This window comes from Rhinatrema bivittatum, chromosome 2, assembly GCF_901001135.1.
Source record: "Rhinatrema bivittatum chromosome 2, aRhiBiv1.1, whole genome shotgun sequence".
NCBI lineage: Eukaryota > Metazoa > Chordata > Amphibia > Gymnophiona > Rhinatrematidae > Rhinatrema > Rhinatrema bivittatum.
Window position 1 is genome coordinate 405,946,711 of NC_042616.1, and position 15,884 is coordinate 405,962,594.

Sequence of the window (15,884 nt, forward strand, 5' to 3'; positions counted from 1 at the left end):
GCCAAGCACAGAAATCCGGGCAAAGTATCATTACCTATAAATTTAAAGGAGGCAGTTACCTATTAGCCATAGTTCAGTGCTTGCATTCCACTAGCCTATAAGGTGCAATACAATGCCAGCTGTCCTCATCTGTTCTTTCCCTTCTTTTTCTGTTTGCTGTACAGATAAAGCCAGATAGGTATATACTCATGTATAGATATCTCTCTTTGTGTGTGTGTGTGTGTGTGTGTATAAATATAGACACAGAGAGCCTGCTATCTTTATGAATATCACCTTCTTGCCCTATTCCTCTCTCTCTCTCTGTCTGTATCTCACTCCCACTCATTCTTTCTATACCCTTCTCCTCCAGTCTTCCTCCCCCCTTTACATCCCTCCCCTTTCCCTTCCTTCTATTCTCATTGGCTTGTAGCCCCGTGCTGGGGGTTGAATGGCAAGGCGAGTGCCTGATGATCCATTCTCTCAGCAGATGAATGTGCGAGCGGGCAGTGCAAGCAGCCGCTCTGTGCTGGTGATTCCTGCAGATGCTCTGGGTAACTGAGAAGACTGCAGGACTTGGCTGGGGAGAGAGCCAGATGCTGAAGTGCACTGACATGCATGGAGGTACCACATCTGGGCTTAGGGAATCCATTTCTGCAGACTGTCAGCAGAACTGTGGGGAGGAATGTCAGCCACCTGCCAGAATGAGCTAGGAGAGTTACAGATTACCAAGGGATGCTGAGAAAGCGTAACGGCTGGAAATTAGAAAAGAAAAGCACTTTTCAGAGGAGAAAGTTGAGGAAAGAAAGAACATTGAAACAGAATGTAAGTATGGTATCAGCCACGCTTACTTCCTCTTGTTTTTTTTTCTTCTTATACCTTAGGAACCAGAGTTGACTCCGCAGTGTACAGTGTATATATTTATTGAGCACTCTTTGCTGTGTTAGAGCTGGGAAAACCTGTGACCTGACACCTCAGGAAGGGAAGGACAGGAACTGGAATCGTCCTCTTATCAGGTACTCCGGCTGACATGTAGCAGCAGGGCTGAAGTGAAAGGTGGAAAAGAAAGAGAGCAAAACATGCCCCTTTTGAAGGTACAAGAGAGATTTTGGGAAGATGCTTCAGGGTGCACCTCGTACTGGTTTGCACTGTGTGCTTGTTCAGGAGCAGGAGGAAAAGTCTGTACAGCAGGAAAGTTTTCAGTGTGAGGCTCTGCTGCTGGTATCCAGAGCAGGTTAGCTTTTCAGAGCAGAGTAAGCTGCATTCAGCAGAGCTTTGCCGTGTCTGTTGCCAGGTCAGATCCTTTGTGTACTCTGAGGGCAGGTAAGACCAGGGGAGTGCCCTCAAATTTCAGTTTTGTCCACATTATGGCCAATCAGTAAGCAGCTATGATATATAAGAAGCTAGTGTTTTATAGTAGCATAGCTCATACATTAGGCCATCACATTCAGGCTCGCATTTGGGCTTTTATTCGTTTGTGGTAATTAGTTATACAGGTTGACAGAACACGTTGTGCAATCTCAGCGAGTTATGTACCAAAAGTTCTTGCAAGTCCTAAAACCAAGGGTTGTAGCGCCTATTACTGCATTCTGAAAATGAGTGGCATTTACTCTCTTCTTTTATTTTGGTCCAGCAGTTTCCTCCTGCTCATTTGATACTTAGAACATGCTAGCAGATAAAATCATATGGCCCAGCCACACCTCCTGCTCAGCTTTATAGTCCCTTTGATGCCTCAGAGATTCCCTGTGCTTGTCCCGTTTTGTTTTGTTTTTTTGTTGAATTCTGACACTGTCCCTGTCTCCACCATCTCTGCTGGGAGCCTCTTCCATGCATCCATTACCCTTTCTGTAAAGAAACATTTCCTTAAATTACTCCTCAATATACCCCCTTTCACCCTTGTTCCAGATCCTCCTTTCCATTGAATGAGGCCCACTTACTGTGCATGTATTCCTTGGAGATATTAAAATGTCTATATCAGTAGTTCCCAACATGTGGTCTGCAGAGCCCTTGGGGTCCACAGAAATTGCAGCTACTCAGAAAAAGTGAGCTCTGCTCTAAGATGACCTGAGGAGAAGTGACAAGTGCAGGGAATCTCCCACATCAAAAACCTGGTCTGCATTGCTAAGAAGAGGAAGGAGTAGGCCCCATCTGTGGCATTGACAAAAGAAAAGGCCAGACAGACTGTCGCAGTCCCCATCCTATGGCAGTCAAAGAAGAGGCCCAGAAGGCTGCCATGGACCCCATCCTGCCGTAGCCGAAGAAGAAGCCCATAAGACCATCACAGACCCCATCCCGTGGTGGCAAAAGAAGAGGCTCAGAGCCCATCCTGCTGGCGGCCACAGTCGCCAAGGGAGAGAGGCAGTCCCCAGCATGAGTCAGAGATTCAGTGTGTGGAGTGTGAGAGAGGATGTAAGTGGGTGGGGGTTTCAGTGAGAGGCAGAGTATGTTTATGTGTCTGTGACAACATGTGTGAGTCAGTGAGAGCATATGTCACTAAGATCATATGTGTGTATCACAGTATATTTGAAAGCATGTGTGAGCATGAGTGTCAAAGCATGTGTGTGTCAGTGAAAGCATATTGAGCAAGTGTGTGTGTCATTGACAGCATGTGAGACACCACGTGTGTGTATGTGTCAGTGAGAGTATATGTGAGAGGGAGTGTAAGTGCGTGTGAATGAAAGAGCATATGAGAGCATGTATGAGAGAGAGAGTGTGAGATTGTGTCCTTCTGTGCAAGAGAGAATGAGAGAGAGGAGAAAGTTTATGCAGCTCCCGCACCTTCAATGCCCCCAATAATCCACAACAATCGCAGGGTGACTGGAAATCAAAAATTCTCAGATATGGAGAGTGGAACACTTTTTAATTCTTAGTTCTAATTACTGGGTGCTATTTGATGAATCTTCTGTTTTGAAATATTTTGTTGGTGTTTGGGTAATTAATAAGAATTTTTATATGAGTTTTCAATGTTCTAGTTATCATTTTATTAGTATGCTTTTACTATTATGATTGATGTTTTATAATTTCCTGATTTATTGTTTGATGTTTTAATAAGAATGTTGATTTTGTTTTTCTGTTGTTGCACTACATACAGAGTCTGGCTGCTTGCAGTTTCCAGTTCACTTTTTGTCTGCACATTTGTATTTCTATTTTATGGTTTCTTTATTCTGTATATGGCGAGGGTCTGTCTATGTTCTTTATGTATGACTGAGGTAAAGTATTCTGCTAGCATGTAGTTTCTGTATAGGAATATATATAGAAACATAGAAACATAGAAACATAGAAATGACGGCAGAAGGAGACCAAATGGCCCATCTAGTCTGCCCCGCAAATTTTCTCTCTCATACTTATCTGTTTCTCTTAGCTCTTGGTTCTATTTCCCTTCCACCCCCACCTTTAATGTAGAGAGCAGTGATGGAGCTGCATCCAAGTGAAATATCTAGCTTGATTAGTTAGGGGTAGAAGCCGCCGCAATAAGCAATCTGCACCCATGTTTATTTGTTTTACCCAGACTGTTATACAGCCCTTATTGGTTGATTTTCTTCTCCCATGCTGTTGAAGCAGAGAGCTATGCTGGATATGCATCGAAAGTGAAGTATCAGGCACATTTGGTTTGGGGTAGTAACCGCCGTAACAAGCCAGCTACTCCCTGCTTTGCGAGTGCGAACCCTCTTTTCTGGATGTGTGAAGTATCAGTTTTTCTTCTCCCCTGCCGTTGAATCAGAGAACTATGCTGTATATGCATTGAAAGTGAAGTATCAGGCTTATTTGATTTGGGGTAGTAACCGCCGTAACAAGCCAGCTACTCCCCTCTTTGTGAGTGTGAATCCTTTTTTCCACATTTCCTCTTGCTGTTGAAGCTTAGAGCGATGTTGGAGTCACCGTAAGCCTGTGTATGTTTATTTAATAAGGGTATTGACTCCAGGCAGTAGCCGTCATTCTGGCGAGTCACCCACTCTTCATTGGCAGCCTCTTGACTTTATGGATCCACAGTGTTTATCCCATGCCCCTTTGAAGTCCTTGGGATAAACACTGTGGATCCATAAAGTCAAGAGGCTGCCAATGAAGAGTGGGTGACTCGCCTGACTTGTTCTGTTTTCTTAATAGGAGGTATATTGGTGTTTTAGGGCCTGGTGTTGCCTTTTCATAGGTAGTTTGAGTCTGGCAGTAAGGGTGTTATGGTATGGCAGGTTTCCTATAGATTCTGTCTCTCCATGTACCAGTCCATCCCCACTAGTCTCTTTCTTTCTCTCCCTCCAACAGTCTATCCCACAGTCTCATCCCCCCTCCCTCCACTAGTCAATTCTCACCAGTCTCTCTCTCTCTCTTGCTCTATCTTCCTCCACCAGTCTATTTCCATCTTTACCAGTCTCTCTCTCTCCTTCTACCAGTCCATCCCCACCAGTCTCTCTCTCCCTCCCTCCATCAGTTCATCCTGCCAGTCTTTATCCCTCCCTCCCCATCCTGGTCTTGTTGTCTTTCTCTCCCGCCACCAGTCCATCCTTGCCAGTCTGTCTCTCTTTCTCCCTCTACCAGTCATTTCCCCTCAGTTGCTCCAGATCCAAACAAATCCATCTGTGTGGCTGCCTGCAGTTATACTTCTAAAGTTACTGAATATGAGTACATCCTTGTACATTTACAGCTGTGCTTTGCAATTATATGTATTCAGTTTATATTAGTAAGCATTACTTAATGTTTTATATGTTATGAATGAATCTAGTATGCATGTAATTCTTTGTTATTTTATTAATAATTTTTCTTTATATGACATAAAACTGCAGGTAAAAATTAAAGAGAAGTATGTGGGTATCTGTGAACATTTTGGAGGTTAAAAAGGGGTCCACACTCCCAAAAAGGTTGAAAACTCCTGGTCTATATCATATTCTTCTTCTCCTTCAGGGCATACATTTAGGTCTCTAAGCTTATCCCCATATGGATTATGATGAAAACCACTGACTAGCTCACTTGTCACCTGCTTCTACAACGGTGGCATGAGCCTTTATGTGCAGCTGCTCAGAGATTTTCTCCAATTTTTAACCCCTTCACATCTGGACCAGTCACTGCAGCGACAGTGACTCGCTGAGAAGTTGAGTTATAGCCTACAACATTTCAAGCTTCAATGGGTAGCAGCTGACATATGTCCTCAGCAAAGAAGCCCAGTGTAACTGGGCAGACCGGATGACCCAATTGGTTTTTATCTGCTGACATCTACTGTTACTGTGTTAATCTATGAGAAGCACAAACGGTGTTCCCTCATGAATTCAACATAAATGTGCTGCTAGCCAACTAGTAACTGTCGTTGGATGATGCATGGGAATTCTTCCTCCCTCTATCTCCCTTCCCTCCCCTGTCATGCCCAGCCTGAAGAACAGAAGACGGCCTTGGAATCAGACCAGGGTTTCCCCACACAGCAGTGCCATGTTAATTCATTTCAAAGAGCCAGAGAATTTAAATGACCCTTCTTCTTCTGATACATGTGCAATCTGAGGAGTTCTTAGATTCTCTGGAGTCCTAGTTGCAGTTTTATTTGGTTGTATTTATTTTCTTTTGGCCCAGTAATTCCTTCTACCTCCTTTTCCTTCCTGCTCAGCTGGAAACAAGGCTGGGATTCTGGTGCCATGAGCCTTCATTCATAACTACCCAAGGACTTGTCCCATATTTAAATAGACCCACGCTCCCACTGTTCATAGTCTGGCCATTGCGGAAATGATTTGTTGCCAGAGGATGTGGTTAGTGCATTTAGTGTAGCTGGATTCAAAAAAGGTTTGGATAAGTTCTTGGAGGAGAAGTCCATTAACGGCTTTTAATCAAGTTTACTTAGGGAATAGCCACTGCTATTACTGGCATCAGTAGCATGGGATCTTCTTGGTGTTTGGGTAATTGCCAGGTACTTGTGGCCTGGTTTGGCCTCTGTTGGAAACAGGATGCTGGGCTTGATGGACCCTTGGTCTGACCCAGCATGGCAATTTCTTATGTTCCTATGTTCTTATAGCTGCAATGATCTTGAGGCTAGGAGCCAGGCCCCAGGGCTCATTTTGGAACATTGCATCATGGCCTTTAAATATGGCCAGGAGGTGTTATCCCTTCCAATGACCAGGACACTTTCCCCCCAAGGGCCATGAATATCATTTACGTAGCCCCAGCCAAGTTTTAAAAAGCATTCAAACAAAACACAAATGAAACAACAGCAATTTAAAAAATGGAAAGAAAATAAAAATCAAAATGATATTTTATCCTCTGCACACCCCTAATGTTTAGGGCGATATCTAGCATCGACAGGAAAGCTGGCACCAAGTATTGTCATAGAAGAAAAGATGGTGCTAGCATAAGCAGGAAGAAGGAAGAGGAGGTGAGATGGGCAAAGATTTGGCGGCAAGTTGGGGGGTATTCAGGGTTAAGGAGATGGAGAAGAAAAGGAAGAGGTAATAAAAATATAAAAGACAAAAGCATGAAGAGGGAAAAATAAACAGGGACACAGAAGGATGGAAATAAGAGAGGTGATATAGTAAAAAGAAGAAAGAGAAAAATGCAAACATGTAGGCTAGTAGGGATGTGAATCGTGTTCCATATCGTCTTAACGATAGAAATCGTCTGGCAGGAGAAGAAAATCATGTTAGGCACGATTTTTTAATTAAAAAATCGTTAAAAATTGTTTTTTCCGATTAGTGCGCACTAACGGGAGTTAGTGCGCACTAACTCCCGTTAGTGCGCACTAACAGAAAATGATACAATTTGACACTTTTCAGGTCAGTTTAGGTCAGTTTAGGAATGAATATGTATTCCTATTGGCTGCCCTCTTATTTATTCATGTTACCAAGGTTCCCACTGACAATATATGGGGGATGGGAAATGGAAACAGTTGGTAGCTTGACAAAAAAAGTAATGTGATCAGTCAATGTGACTAGAACTTTTGCCCTAACCCTGATACCAGGGGTGTTGTGATCTTCCTGCACACAGTGCCCTAACCCTGGCACCAGGGGTGTTGTGATCTTCATGTACACAGTGCCCTATCCCTATTAATACCAGGAGTGTTGTGATCTTCTTGCACACAGTGCCCTATCCCTAATACCAGGGGTGTTGTGATCTTCCTGCACACAGTGCCCTATTCCTGATACCGGGGGTGTTGTGATCTTCCTGCACACAGTGCCCTATCCCTATTAATAACAGGAGTGTTGTGATCTTCCTGCACACAGTGCCCTAACCCTGACACCAGGGGTGTTGTGATCTTCCTGCACACAGTGCCCTAACCCTGACACCAGGGGTGTTGTGATCTTCCTGCACACAGTGCCCTATCCCTATTAATACCAGGAGTGTTGTGATCTTCTTGCACACAGTGCCCTAACCCTGGCACCAGGGGTGTTGTGATCTTCATGTACACAGTGCCCTATCCCTATTAATAGCAGGAGTGTTGTGATCTTCCTGCACACAGTGCCCTATCCCTAATACCAGGGGTGTTGTGATCTTCCTGCACACAGTGCCCTATTCCTGATACCGGGGGTGTTGTGATCTTCCTGCACACAGTGCCCTATTCCTGATACCGGGGGTGTTGTGATCTTCCTGCACGCAGTGCCCTATTCCTGATACCGGGGGTGTTGTGATCTTCTTGCACACAGTGCCCTATTCCTGATACCGGGGGTGTTGTGATCTTCTTGCACACATCCCGGTATCAGTGATAGGGCACTGCATGCAGGAAGATCACAACACTCCTGGTATCAGGAATAGGGCACTGGTATCAGGAATAGGGCACTGTGTGCAGGAAGATCACAATAGGAATACATATTCATTCCTAACTGACCTTTACTGACCTGGAAAGTGTCAATAATTTGTATCATTTTCTGTTAGTGTTCCTGAGTTTCCATTTCCATTTCCCATCCCCCCAACCATCACCTCAGTGGGAACCTTGGTAACATCAATAGATAAGAGGGCAGCCAGCCAATAGGAATACATATTCATTCCTAACTGACCTTTACTGACCTGGAAAGTGTCAATTTGTATCATTTTCTGTTAGTGCGCACTAACGGGAGTTAGTGCGCACTAACTCCCGTTAGTGCGCACTAACACGATTTAACGATTTTTAACGATAAATCGTTAGAATTTCTATTGTATTGTGTTCTATAACGATTTAAGACGATATTAAAATTATCGGACGATAATTTTAATCGTTAAAAAATGATTCACATCCCTATAGGCTAGTTGTTTCCATCCCACTCCTCAAGTGCCCCCTAGTCCATCAAAATTTCAGAGATCCACAATGAATATGCATGCGATGTATTTCATAGAAGGGAGGCAGCACATGCAGAACACCCATGCACATATGTTGAGGATTTCCTGAAAACTGGTCTGGCTTGGGACTGTGGGAGGTTAATGAAAGATTGGCATGAGAACCACTGATGTAGACCAGTGTTTCTCAAGCCAGTCCTGGAAAACAAGAAAAAAGAGGGAGAGAACCACAAACCAAGTAGGCTAATTGCTCTCAAGCCAGGCCTCACCAATCTGGTTTTCAGGTTATCTACAATAAATATGCATAATGAGAAATTAGCATGTAAATATGCCTCATGCATATTCATTGTGGCTATCCTGAAAAGACTGTATGCCTGGGGGAATTCTGCACTACTGCAGGGCACAGAATTTGTGCAGAATTTCCCTCCTGTACAGAATTTTCTTTTTTTTGCACAGAATTTTAAGATGCCTTACAGGCCACGAGCAGAGCCCATCCCAATCGTGGCTGAAGTCAAGGGAGGTGCCAGTGGGTTACAAGCAGAGCCCATCCCGCTCACGCCTGAAGCTGAGGAAGACCCCAGTGAGCTGTAAGCAGAGCTCATCCCGCTCACGGTAAAGCGGAGGGAGGCCTGGAAGGCCACAAGTGAAGCCCATCCCACTCACGGCCGAGAAGCAGTGAACAGCTGATGACATTGACACAGCCTGTGAGAGTGTGTGTATGTGTGTTTGAGTGTGTGCAGAATGACAGGCACAGGAAGGTGTGTGTGTTTGATTTGGAGCCTGTGTGCCCAAGTGAGGGGGTGTGTGTGAGAGAGGGATAGCCTATGTGCAGGGGTGTTTGAGTGTGCAAGAGAGAGAAGGAGCCTGTGTGAGTACGTGTGTGCCAGAGAGAGACGGAGACTATGTGAGAGGGAGGGCTGTGTGATAGAGAGAGGGAGTCTATGTGAGGGTGTATATATATGCGCAAAAGAGAGAGGGAACCTGTGTGAGGGTGTGTGTATGTATGTGTGAGAGAGAGAAAGACAGAGAAAGACAGGGAAAGATAGAGGGAGCCTGTGGAAGTGGGAGTGTGTGTATGTGAAAGAGAGAAGGAGCCTGTTTGAGGATGTGTGTGTGTGTGTATATGAGAGTGTGTGTCTGTGTGTGTGCGAGAGAGAGGGAGCTTGTGTGAGGGTGTGTATTTGAGAAGATAGAGGGAGCCTGTGTGAAGGTGGGTGTACATGAGAGAGAGAGAGCCTGTATGAAGGGGTGTGTGTGAGAGAGGGACAAAGGGAAACTGGTTAAGGGTGTGTGTCTGTGTGTGTGTGTGTGAGTGTGTGTGTGTGTGTGTGTGTGTGTGTGTGCAAGAGAGGAAGTGAGTTTGTATGAAAGAGGGAGGGAGCCTGTGTGAGGATGTTTGTGAGAAAGATAGTGGGACAGAAGGATCCTGTGTGAAAGGCTGTATGAGAGAAGGGTCAAACTTGGAGGAGAGATGGAGGTAGAGATAGTGAAAGGGGGAGGGGAAAGATAGTGAAAGGGGATAGTGGAAGGGGGAGGGGAAAGATAGTGAAAAGCGGAGATATTAGAATCTTAGAAAGCAGAGTGAAAGAGGTCTGGCAAGGGAGGTATGGGGAGAGAGCGTGGAAGGAACACTCCTACAGTGTACTTCTAGAGGAATTCTGCTCAAAATATTTAAAACTCTACATCTTTGAATAATAACTTTTATGTATTACATTTTGTTAATTACTCAGACTGTGATGTATATTGTGTTATTTTGACCAATATAAAGTATGCAGAATTTTAAAATTTTGTGCCCAGAAGTAAGATTGGTGAGGGTGTACACCAGGACTGGTTTGAAAAACACTGATGTAGGAATTGAGAGTCCCAGAGATTCCATGAGTATGTTTCTTTTTATACAGGAAGCAAAACTTATAGCAATAAACCTATTGTACCTTTGGTAAAACTTTGAGAACATTTTTTAAATAGACTGTTTCCTAGGATTTAAAAAAAAAACCAAAAAAACCCGAAATGTATCTTATTGCTTTTTCAGGTGGTATGTGATAGGTTTTGGTTGTCTGGAGGGGGTGGAGAAGAGAATAGTTTCCTAAATTCAGATCCAAATAGCTTCATACCCTAACCTCCACATTTCATATGCTCAAGGATTGTCCCCATTGGGAGGCTGAAGAGTGGGACCGTGAATGGGCATGTTCTTGTGTGAAGATGCAAAGCTATAATTTGGTGCATGTCCATGTGGGGGACTTTCAAACTTTATAATCCCTATAAAATTGGATGGCTGTCCTAAATGAACCTTGATAGATTTAGGACGTGGTAAGACGCTCATGAAGAAGGAGTTAGCTCAAAGATTACATGTTAACTATAAGAGCAAAGCGACCCTCGCTTGTATACATGGGGATCAACAACAATACCCCCACCTACCAGGTGGTGCTGTCGACTATGGCAGGGCAAGCCGGGGTAGAGGTGGGAGTGCTTCCCGAGCTCTCCTACCCAGTGGTTCTGGGGCATGATTAGCCCCACTTTAAGATGCTTTGGACCTCTCTTATTGCTGGGTTAATCGATGCTAAAGGAGACAAAGTAGAGGTACCTACAGAGACAAAGGAGGAACAGTGGACAACCTGTAAACCCTCAACTCTCCCCAGGTTGGCTGGTGAAGGGGAAATGCAAGAAGATTATCCAATCCCAGAATAGGAGGGGGAAGGAAAATAGGATTGCATGTTTTCCTAGGAGTATACTTCTAATAAGGGCAAGTGCTCAACCTGACAGATTTGACCTAATGGGCTATACAGGAGAAAACCCCAGAACACCTTAAAAGACCTGCTCCAGGGAACTGTCCCGGTTCACCTTACACCTAATACAGTAGAGAATCTTGGTCCTGAGTGGAGGTCCCTGGGAAAGGACTATAACTAGCCAGACCCATGAGGGGACAGGAGGCCCTTTTTTTATACCGAGGTATAGCTAGCTGCCTTCACTCCGGTTTACATCATCAACAAACATTACATAAAACAGTAAGTGAACTCAGAGAACGTGAGCAACACGATTACTCCTTATTACAATTTAACACATAAACACACAAAAACTTACATCTAACAGTAACTGGTCTGAGTAACAAAATTAAAAAATATTAAAAAACTAACCAAAAACTCCTTCTTATTCTTGAAATATATAATCACCCTTACATATTGTCCAATGTAAGTCCGTTAAACATATCAGGTAAACAGGTGGGATCTATTCTGGGTAGTGATCACGATCAATGTGTATTATGTAATCTACAGTCCTATTTGTCATTCATTCATAGTACTAGCTTTATGTTCACTATTGCATACCTAACGAAGGTATGCAATAGTGAACATAAAGCTAGTTGTATTACTACATTTGTTTGTTGAACTACAAAGAATAGCAGAGCTGCTTTTGCTTGTTTCTTGTCACAAATAAAGACGTTTATGAAAGATTTTGCTAGAGTATAGCCTGAATCTGTTCTCTGGCTACCCCAAGACTGCTCGTGGTGCCGCAAGAGGCTACATGAGAAAACATTGTTAGGCATTCATGGAAGTATTGTTATGTCTGATTTCGTATTAGGATGCCCTATTGTTCTGGTACTCTTTCCATAAGAGCAACTGACTGTGAGCAGCCATAATGCAGCTAGGAGCTCAATGTTTCCTTTTCCTTAGAAAAGAATATCTGGCCAATAATCACTCTTGTTTATAAATATTACTTTCTGAACGTAGACAGCATGAGCTTTTCAGCGGTGATTAATAAACCTTTCCTTTACAAAGTTTACTTAACTCATACTCCTCCTTTAACTGTGAAGCTCCACATTTGGTGCCAGTTTAAATAATTAATATATTGTTGTGCATTGAGTTTTTTTATATGGTATATTTTTTCTTACATTTGTTGTTAGTGTGCTTATACAGAAAATATGAGGGGGATAAGGACCTTGATATATTACACAAAATATTAAAAGATAGCACTATTTATTTATTTATCTATTTATTTATTTATTTATTTGTTTATTTATTAGTTGCCTGGTGCAATGCTCTAGGCGATTTACAAATTAAACATACATAAAATCACAAAAACACAGACATGAAATTATCAAATCATAAAAACAAATATAATCAAAATCAATTAAACCCTGAAAATGGTTAAAAAACAGTATCAGCTAATGTGTAGCTATAAAAATCAAGGATACACCCAAGCCTTTCCCCTTAATAAAAAACCTGCTGGAAAAGGTATGTCTTTAACAGAACTGTAAAAGCTTTTATACAATTCGTGAGATGCATTTCAGCTGGCAATTTATTTATTTATTTGTCAAATTTTTGATACCGCCATTCAGACATGCCATCACAATTGTTTACATTTAAAAAAAAAAAAATATATATATATAAAATAAAATGTACAAAAAATATAAACAGTATGAGGTACAGTAAAAGATACAGTTTAGCAATAGAGTAGGTTACTATAACTTATTGTAGATAAAAGAACAAAAGAGTTTTTAAAATGGCTGAAAATTAAATATTAAAAGCTAACCTCATTTTCCGAACATGTAGGCTGTCTCAAACAACCTGGTCTTTAAATCTTTTTTGAACTTCTTGAGGTCAGATTGCAGTCTCAGTTCTGTCGGTAAAGCGTTCCAAAGTTTAGGTCCAGCCAGTGAATTTGAATAGACTGGGCAGCAATTGAAAATGTCCTTTCACGAGTTTCAGTCAAACGGGGCCATTCGGGGCATGTCCAAGAACCCGCTTTGATAAGAGTGCAGTACGGATGGAGGATTGTATAGATGTAGCATCGCATTTGCCCATGGTAGTGAGTCCAATACTACATATAGTACTGGAATACTGCACTGCTAAATTCATAAGCAAAATTTAGTCATGTTAACTACCTGTGGCAGTACAACATAAAATCTCAGAGAGGAGGAGGAGACTATAAAACTCAGTAGGAGATGTGGATGGGCAGACTGGATGGGCCATATGGTCTTTATCTGCCATCACATGTTTCATTTCTCAGTCACACAAGAGAATGTGATTAAGAGCATCACAGAAGATATGCTATGCTGGATCAGAGCAAAGTCCATTGATCCCTCAAGTCACCAACAGTGGCCAGCCTAGATTACAAGTCCATGGCAGATTCCAGAAAGCAGATCTCTTTCTGGCAGCTCACTCCCAGGGGTAAGCGATGGCTTTTCCAAGTCTACCTGGCTAATAAAGTTTTATGGGCTTTTCTTCTAGGAATTTGTCCAAACCTCTTTTAAACCCCTGCTAGGGGTGTGCATTCGTTTGCAACGTATTGGCAATCGCCAATGTATATGCCATATTCGTAGTATTTGTGGGGGTCACGAAACGTATGGCAAACCCCCACAAATACAACGTACCAGTAATGAATAACCCCCCACCCTCCTGACCCCCCCCAAGACTTGCCAAAAGTCCCTGGTGGTCCAGCGGGGGTCCTGGAGCGATCTCCTGCACTCAGGCTGTTGGCTGCCGGTATTCAAAATGGCGCCAATAGCCTTTGCCCTTACTATGTCACAGGGGCTACCAGTGCCATTGGTCGGCCCCTGTCACATGGTAGGAGCATAAGATGGCACTGGCCATCCATTGCTCCTACCATGTGACAGGGGCCGGCCAATGGCACGGATACCCTGTCATATGGTAAGGGCAAAGGGCCATCGGCGCCATCTTTATGAGTGGCAGCCGACGGCCTGAGAACGGGAGATCACTCCCGGACCACCACTAGACCACCAGGTAATTTTAAAATGTTTTGGGGGGATCGGGAGGTTGGGGGAAGCTAAGGGGTCGTTTTTAAAGGGTCGGGAGGGTTTTTTTTTTATCGGGCCATCGGCGCCATTTTGAGTGGCAGCCAAAATGGCGCCGATGGACCGAGAGCGGGAGATCGGTCCCCGCGCCCCCACTGGACCACCAGGTACTCGTAAAAAGTTTTGGGGGGGTTCAGGAGGGTGGGGGAAGGTAAGGGATTAGTTTTATAGGGTCGGGGTGGGTTTAGGGGTTGTTTTGGTGTGCCGGTTTTCCCCGCCCTCCCCTTCCCCCGATTTACGATTTTTCACGATAAATCGGGGGAATTTCTATTGTATCGCGACTCTTAACGATTTTTGACAATTTAAAAAATATCTGACGATTTTTTTAAATCGTCAAAAAATGATTCACATCCCTACTGCCAAAGCGGTAGGAGCAATTGCAATCACCAAGCCCCGACACTCAGGTAAAGGCTGTACGTACACACAATCTGGTATCAGAAGACTACTCAGGAAATGAAGGGACTTTAAAGTAGCTCAACAAAGCTAATGAAATCTAATGCCAGCAATGGAGTAAAAGGGCCTCCAAACAGGCACTTTCACTTAACTCCTGCCCTTACCCAGGAGCTAAGAAACCTGCTTAAAACATCTCACACTAACTTATTTCCCTGCTAACCTGGCTCCCTGCATAGCTCATGGATAGATAGTTGCCTCTTTTACATTCTATTTGCATGCATTCTTGCAAAACCTGCCACAGATTTTTCCATGGGTGTGTGCATGATTTTTTTTTTCCGTGCTAAACACATTACATATGCACGTAAGATTAGTGCTGAAAACCACGTGCAACTGCTCACGCAAAAATCCGCGACTAGTTTTGCACAGTTTCTTATATTGGCCCTCATGTCTATAAAATACACCGATACCTTTTCAGTTACCCAGTTTTTAATCTTTTATTTTCCCCTTAACTGTAAAATTATGCTGGGAAATATATTTATGTGGAAGTTGCTATTCTCTTTCCAAATACACATAACCTCTAACACCCCCAAACACATACCACTCTCACCCACCCCATCCTCACACTCATACATCCCACCTACATCCCAATCACAAACTCCTCCCAACACACCCACACCCCAGCACATGCCTTCCATAAATCTACCTTGGAAAGCATTGCCTAAGCCGCTTTCCCTGCTTGGTTTCATCTGAAGTGGTAAGCATGATACCTGTCTGAATACAGGATTAGGGTTGAGTACTCAGCTTGCTTGCCCCTGGATCAAAGATTAAAAGTGAAAAAAGTAAAGGAACCAGAAAACAGAATGGGAGAAAAAAAATAATAGGAAAGAAAGACAGTAGATAAAGAGAAATGAACAGAAAAAGAAAAAGGGAACAAGTAAACCTGAATACAACAAAAAAACAACAGAATGAGGAAACATACAAGACTATGTAGATGAAAGAAGACCAGGAGAAAGGTGCTGGAAAGAAATACCAAATTAAAATGATAGGGAGATGAAGATATTTGTGAATAACAAAACACCAAAGGTTTGAAAACAGTCTTTTTATTGTAATTATTAATGAGGGCCTATTATAATATGATACACTAGAGTGTGTGACATTCAGGGGGTCAGAAAAGATTAGTGCTCAGGCACATCTTTCTAAGTAGATAGATAATTTAGATATAGAGACACGTGATAGGACAGAGAGAGAGAGAGAGAGAGAGGCTAGCCATAATGGCTAGACGGTAGGTATTTATATCTCTATGGGAGGACCACCTAGTAACTCGAGGTGAGGTTTAGGTATTAGTGTAGGGGTTAGGGGCCACTTTGACATTCAAAGTGAGATGTATGAACAGAACAGTGCTCTCTTTTGAAGATTTGATGACCTTCGGAGTGAGGAAACTCACCCAAAGATAAGATATGTGCAATGTTCTCTCAACCTAGCTTGATGGACT

At 43.1% G+C, this 15,884-nt stretch overlaps 1 long non-coding RNA gene across 1 annotated transcript; it reads left to right on the forward strand.

Annotated features, from left to right (window-relative positions):
* Window positions 1-472: 472 nt before the first annotated feature.
* LOC115086145 lies at window positions 473-8,997 on the forward strand. The gene is made up of 3 exons (XR_003855108.1): window positions 473-600; window positions 861-992; window positions 8,650-8,997. It is a non-coding gene; the product is annotated as an uncharacterized LOC115086145 (long non-coding RNA).
* The last annotated feature ends 6,887 nt before the right edge of the window (window positions 8,998-15,884 follow it).